Source organism: Thermobia domestica, chromosome 1, assembly GCF_964235325.1.
Source record: "Thermobia domestica chromosome 1, izTheDome1.hap1.1, whole genome shotgun sequence".
Taxonomy (NCBI): domain Eukaryota; kingdom Metazoa; phylum Arthropoda; class Insecta; order Zygentoma; family Lepismatidae; genus Thermobia; species Thermobia domestica.
Window position 1 is genome coordinate 123893955 of NC_137454.1, and position 7631 is coordinate 123901585.

Consider the following 7631-nt stretch of genomic DNA (forward strand, 5'->3'; position numbering starts at 1 on the left):
AACTAAATGTAGCTAAAATTATTTTTTCTTTAGAAGTAAAATTCTCATCTTTAGTTCTAAACAAAACAAAGAGCATAATTCAAAATGTCACTATGCCATTGCATTTCGCTATATAGATCAAGGGAAAAAAATAATGCATTTATACTTGAAAATGTCGAAGATAATGTGACAAACATTAAGAACAATTCTATAATAAATTAAGCAATAGTTTATTCTAAGATGAACTGTAATGAAGTGCAAGGTATTGCAAGTTCACAAAACGTTTTGTACTTATATGCTGAAACACAAGTTTCTTGAATAGATAAGGATATTTCATCTTGAAATATAAATCTTCAATTCGATTCTTCATAGAATCTAAATCGAATCTATATTTTAAAAAATATGTTAAAAACTTTAAACTTTGAGCAACTCAACACAAATTAGACGTTCCATGGCTATAATATTGTTGTTACAAAGTGCCTAAACTAGGGATAAATACAGCAGTGGTTCATTGAACAAGCTCCTGTTTCTCGATTTGTTTAAATATCAACATAACTAATTACATTACTACTACATGCCGGATTTTAGGCCAATATATATATTTTTTTTATTTGCATATATTTCAGGAAGAACACGTGACATGAACGTTTCGTTAGCAAATGTAACAACTAATCAAATTTAGTGATGCCAAAAGTAGCCTGGTTTGGTTGTTAGAACCGATTTTTGGTGAAAACCCGGACATCGAACCTTTTTTCTTTAAAGTTTTTGATTATTTCTTGAGGTTTTACAGAATGTTTGCTATTATACATACATGTTTGTTCTGTTGGAAACGAATAAAATTTTATTTAAAAAAAATGGTCTGCAGTGCTCTTTGTAGAATATTAGTTGTAGTTGATCTGAGTTTGCCGTCCCGTTCAGCAGCGAAACTACATGAGATATGGATTTACAGCTTAACATGGTTTTCAAACCACATAAGCTCCCGTCAGTAATTGAAGCTCGTTTTCAGAAAAAATGTATCAGACCATAATCAGTTGTTACTCGTTGGGGTTCGATTCAATGTGTATTATACTTGGTATTGGGAAGCAGTGATGAAACTGGTTACAAATTTCGTGACCTGGAAGCAGTCAGACTCGTGACCCAGTTTAGCCTGAACAGATCTAAAGACGACGAAACATCGTCATATACGTGGAGAATTTGTGACATTGTTAAGGTAGTTACAGGTAACAGGTAACAGGTAGTGACAGATAACCTTTCCTGTTAGTCTTATGGGTAGCGCGTGCTCCTTTAGTGCATGTAGTTAGACGTTCGATTATCGTTATAAGATCAAAAAAGTACTTTAACTAGCATTTACTTTCATGAATCACCCGTCTCCTTTAACCTAAAAGGCTTAACCATGAGACATTGAACTAATTGTTCATTAACATTCATTTCATTTTTAAATGTAATTCTAGCAAACACGATTCTGCTCTCTCTTCTAACTAAATCTATAATTGCCTTTCTTTCTTGATGTGTGCGTCTGTATGTATCAAAGCGTTACACTGAAAATTAACTACAAGATCTTTAAAAATATAAACGCGTGAGAATTACAGAAAGATAACTAGTATGATTTTCTTTCCTAAAAGCAATCGTCAAAATTGCGTCAAGTGAGCCCATAAAACCTATCGTGTAAAATATGAGATACCGCTGAACCAAAACAGTGTTTTATTAAGTCACTTTGCGTAGCGTGTGTCCAAAATCACTGCATTATTTTTAGTATAAGAAGACGAATGAACTTAAAATTATATTTGAAATAGTGAAGACTTGGTAGATTAAGAAATGCCAGACCGGGAAACAAACATGTGAATATTCGAGCTAGAATAGTGAACATCATTAATCCTATAAAATGCTTTAGAGCTGATGGGAAGATGAAACTTAGTATATAAAATCCTTATTAAAAAGAGAGGGCACGTGTCCAAGCGTTTTCAAAAAAATTCTGTACTAAGTGCTGAAGATTGGCAATTTCTGTAAGTTTTGCACAAGACAATATTTAAGAATGATAACATTGATTTTATGTGTCTTGCCATCACAGCAAAACGGATGAGCTGCTTAAAGTGATGTTTAAAAGCATATTGTATTTAGCATTACGCTCCAGTCAGGATTTTGTCATATTATATTCATTAACATGTATATCACAAGAGGAAGAGAGATTTAACAAGTACGCCGATAATAGAGTATCTCTCGAACCCCTTATGTTAGAGATGTGAAATTGAGTTTATAAACACCTTATTCTAAATTACGTGAACACATCCTCCAATGTCAACAAAAAGTCTGCTTTTAAGGATAAAAGGAGACACGTTCCGAATACTTCGTGAATATATAAAAATGACATCATGGTTGTCTGTCTGATCATCATGGGCAAGCGAATGAACCGGTTAACATTATTTTTTGAACGCACAAGAAAATGGTTAGCTGATGGGAATTTGACAAAACTTGGACACACTTTAGAGGATGGTTAACTATGCCTAAATATAAAATTTCAGGTGAAAGTGAACACGAGGAGGAATTGAATTTTATTATTGGGAGCAATTGAGAAACAGAATTTGATGCGCGCGTACGAAGAAAACGTAACTTCTTACACGGTTTGAACATCTATTACAGATTATTCACCCCTACCACGATAATCCCAAATGTAACTTATTACAACGATTGAACATCTGATTACAAATTATTTACCTACAATACCTTTAAATTCTTGACAGACTTGAATCCCATGATGACATGTTTGGACCACCTGAAGAAGAACATGCTTTTCTGGAAGGAATTATTACAAGTGATGAGTATTGGAAGTACCATAACAGGCCTGAATACTTTGGTTGAATTGTACATCAAACAATGTCACATTCTTCGCAACATATTGTCCAGTCTTTGACATTGCCAAAAACATTTTAGTTTGAAAAAACGTGGAAAATAAAGCAAACCAAAAAATTTGAATAGAATCGAAGGGGTAAATTTGGAAATAGTTCTGAGTATTCCATAATGAACTCTAAAAAATGACATCTACAAGTTTCCTTTTTTAAATCTTAATTCTCCCTACCCTTCCTGGTAAGAAAAGGTGATAAAACACTACCAGAGGAAGTTGTGTAAAAAGTAGTAATAATGGTCAAGCAAAGGCAAAAGTGTACATAAATTGTACAAAGTTTTGCACGGAAGAAATAATCTTGTAAGACATACGATATATGATTAAAAGTATCTTTATTAAAACTATCACAAAGAATGTTTTTGTTGTTGTAGGCACACTTATGTCACTTACCAGGTGAAACACCTTTATAGTGTCTTTGGCGTATCGAGACATTGCGAGAGAACCGAATGGGCCATTCTATGGAGCTCACAGCACAGAGATCCAAAGTAGTCAGGTGATTCTCTATCACGGTACGGAATCGATACAGACGCTTCCAGCTCTCCTAAACATATCTAGATCAGCTGTTTAAGATGTAACAGTGAAGTAGAAACTTAACTGGTTTTCTATAATCCAAAAGCGACCAGACTGACTTCATATTTTGATCCTTCAGAGACCACCATTTAAAAGATTGTTCCTCTGAGAAATTCAGTCCTCATTTTTTAAATGATTTTAACAACGGGGATTGTCGTAAAGCATCAAAGAAAATACATACTATACTGTGTAAAATTCAAATAAACTTTAATAAAAATTATTGTGGAACTTTTGATTTTAATCGCAGAGTTGGGTAAATTCACCTTTTCATTCTCGGCAAATTACAACCCGAAGCAATGTGGATTATTGCAAAGTTCTAAAGAAAATATTTTTTATATTGTGTCAATTTCATAATTTTTACGTAGGTTTACTGGAATCGTCTCGTTATCACAGCAAGTATAGGCTATGCGTAAACTTTCAACATGGGGTTAACTTGATCCATTTTACCCTTTGTTCTTAACTGGTTTTAACTCTAAATAACAAGCTAGTTTACTAGCTGATTGTAGTTATATTTAGTTTACTAACGTTTGAGGATAGTGCACACTAACTTTAATTAAAATTGTATAAAATTTTACGAGAATTGGATAAGCGGATAGACATAAAAAAATGTCGGTTATCGAATATTAGAAGCTCGCCTAAGCTTGCTTCAAAACTCCAAACAAATACATTTGGAAGAGTAATCAATTCAACGGAAATGTTTTTTAAAAAATCATTTGCTGTATTGTAAATTTCATAAAACAATTAAGTGGAATATTATTACTTAGATGCAAAAGTGCTCTTCTTGAATGGTTTGACAGTATGCAACCTGCGACACCATAGAGTAGTCTGGTTTGCCTAATTTAAGGGGCTGATGAGGTACTCTATACTTTTTGAATCTCCATAACGTAACTCCTCTATCTTTCCCTCGAGTCGAAAAATCGAAAAACAGCTTTGTACCCGATTATATATGCTGAAAGTCTATATAGTCTATATTTGGTGGTTCTAGAAGATTCCTTTGTATGGGAAAATCTGATGACAGACACCACTCACACTTACATGTTCTTTTTTTATATTAGTACTAGCTGAAAACACTTGTCTTTGCTAAGTCTTAGTTCAGAATGTGGATATAAAGAGAGGAAGAAGAAAAATGTCCTTAAATAATTTCCCCACTACCATTCCACTCTCGAGTATTTTTCTTCTGCTTTGATGTAAGCCCGCATAACATTAGTTATTATTTGCTGCATACAAGACAGATGTTCTTAGAAACTGCAAGAAACGTGTATAATTTTGATCCCCCCGTTACAAATCCCACTTGCGAGCAAAAAATTAAAAAAAAAACTGCTTCATACACAATTAGATCTGTGAAAATTTATCTGTGTACAAAATTTGGTGGCTGTACGTGATTCTTTTCTATGTGAAGAGTTAATAACACACACTATTATTATTATTATTATTATTATTATTATTATTATTATTATTATTATTATTATTATTATTATTATTATTATTATTATTATTATTATTGATATTATTATTATTAAGATAGATTGTTTAAACAAATGTTTATGATATCTTACTGGCAATTGAATCAATTGCAGGGGTCGCACGCTAAAATAATCCCTGACTTTTACTCAGCCCACAGTGTGGCAAAAAGTGTAGGAAAGAATGCTAAACAATATTCCCATTTTCATTTGATTTTTAAATCATTCACATCAATTTTTGCGATAAGTAGTGGTGCTTTTGTCCTGTTACTTGGCAAACAGGAACAAGTAAAACCTTCACTGGAGTCTCAAGAAATTTTGGAAGGTCTATAAGAATAAATTCTACGATCTTATGATAAACTTCTGATAAAGCACAGCGGAATAAGTTTTAGACAACGTGGCAATAACATATCAGGTAAGGGCCTGATTATTTTATTCATTTATACATATTTTGGCCATTACAGTCATTGATGGCCTTAAATCCGTTACATATGAGGTGTGACGGTTCTTGGCGAGCACGCTATAAGGGTAAATGGAGAAGGATGGAAGCAGTCTTGGACCTTTAAATTAGGTATCATCCCGGCATTTGCCTGGTATGAATGAGGGAATCCCAGTCTCACACAGAATGACTAGCTTGAATAAGCTCTTACACCTTTTCAACCGAGGAAATGTCTGATTATGATATCAAACATAGCTGTTAAATGCAGGATTTGCATTTCAAACAGGTTTAATGATAGTTAATTGTAGAAACAAGGGTTTCTATTTAGCTGTAAAAATGTTAACGAATTTTTATTTCATTATAATACATATAAGGGTCTATCAGATTCCTTCTGACTAGTTTAGTACCAAGAAGTTTTGCTTTTAATGCACAAGATCCCGAGTTCGATTCGACATATTGTAGATCTTGTTCTATAGAGCCTAGCCACTAGAGAGAACACAAATACAAATCAATTATTTAATAACATTTCCCACACTTGCTAAGCCAATGTTTGTGTTCATTAGCACCTCGACTGACAGTTTCATAACAACGTCTTAATAAATATATTTATTTAAAACGACTCTTATTGTTATGCCAAGATATGTGAGTGGTTCTGAAATCCAATTCTCTTGGATATACGTAGTTAATGTATTGTAAATTGGAGAAAGGGTCTTTCTGCGAGATGTGGTTTTCACGATTTTCTCTAGACTGTCTTCTTCATACTGAAACTCGGCATGTAAATTTTTAGAATATTCGTTTCTTTATAATCTAGCTGTTGAACAAGTGCATGAGGCCAAGATCGATTATGAAGCATTCATAGAGAAGAACCCTAGAATAAAGTGAAATTAAAAAAAAATGAGATGAAATACAGATGAAAATGGGATGCAAATGAAGGGATTGATTGGATTTTCTTCAAATTAGATTTTCGGAAGAACTTCCAGAAGTAAGAGTGCTAATAGATCAAATGAAATTCTCAAATGAAATGAAAACGAATTCTGTCACTTTTATACCTCATAGTTGTTCTCTTTAGGCTAAAAGAGGACGGATCATTTAATGCAAACGAATGATCGTAAATGAATTGATGGAATGAGAATGTGGGAGGAAACAGGAGATTCCCAAGTAAATCAATGGATGCATGATGTCCACCTCAAGCTCTCATAACCTGGATTCGAGCCATGGAACTTTAGCACCAAAGGTAACTGACTGTCAAATGAGATTTTAGTGTAAACATCGAAGATCTTGAGTGAAGATGGTGTTAAAGTGCTGTGCGACTTGAAGAAGAATTCACACACAAGAAAAATGACGGATGTGTAAAGAAGTAGAAATTTAGTAATTCTGTGAAAATGACTTGGAACATTTAAAACTTTCGAATATAATTAGCAAATTTAATTTCACTTTTGTATTTATCATTATTATTATTATTATTATTATTATTATTATTATTATTATTATTATTATTATTATTATTATTATTATTATTATTATTATTATTATTATTATTATTATACAATTTTCTGTTCATTATTTTGCTGGACGTGCAACTGATTTAATGGGTCATGGAACTCAAAAATTCATCGCCGCAGAACAAAACCTCTAAATCTCTCCAATAGATGATATCATGGATTTGTCAAACCAGTTATTCCTGGATTATTACCCGTCACCCTAAAATTCTGATTTACACAGGATGTTCAAAAGTTACGCAGTCTTATGGGAAAATACTTCTTTTATATGATTACTACGTTAAGTGCTAAAAGTGACTGCCGGCTTATTCTTCATTCAAGTGAAAATGACAAACCATTTTCTTGAAGACCCATTTCAATGTTACACGTGAGATGTTATCAACAGAGAAACGAATATTATCTTTCAGTTCCAGAATACTGTTTGAATAAGGAATGTCTGTTCCAACTTCTCAGCTGACGTCTGAATTTTCTATCTATTGTCACATACCATTTATAGGTCATTGCCTGTTCAAAATGAATAAATAAAATGTAATAAACATGCGGTTACTTGATATGGCACATCAAATGCCAATTTTCTGTGAATGCAGAGGCAACTCCTTCAGTACACGAAGGTTGTCACTGGCCCATACCCGAGAATTTTGAGCATTAATGCATACATCCAGATCGAACTATACCTCGCCAGTCCAGTACCAATCATCGAGTTCCTTCCCTTCTGTTGTTACAGATTCCATCAATCAACGCCAATCAGGCAACAGTTGTTGGGACGCTCTAACTTTGTAGGGACA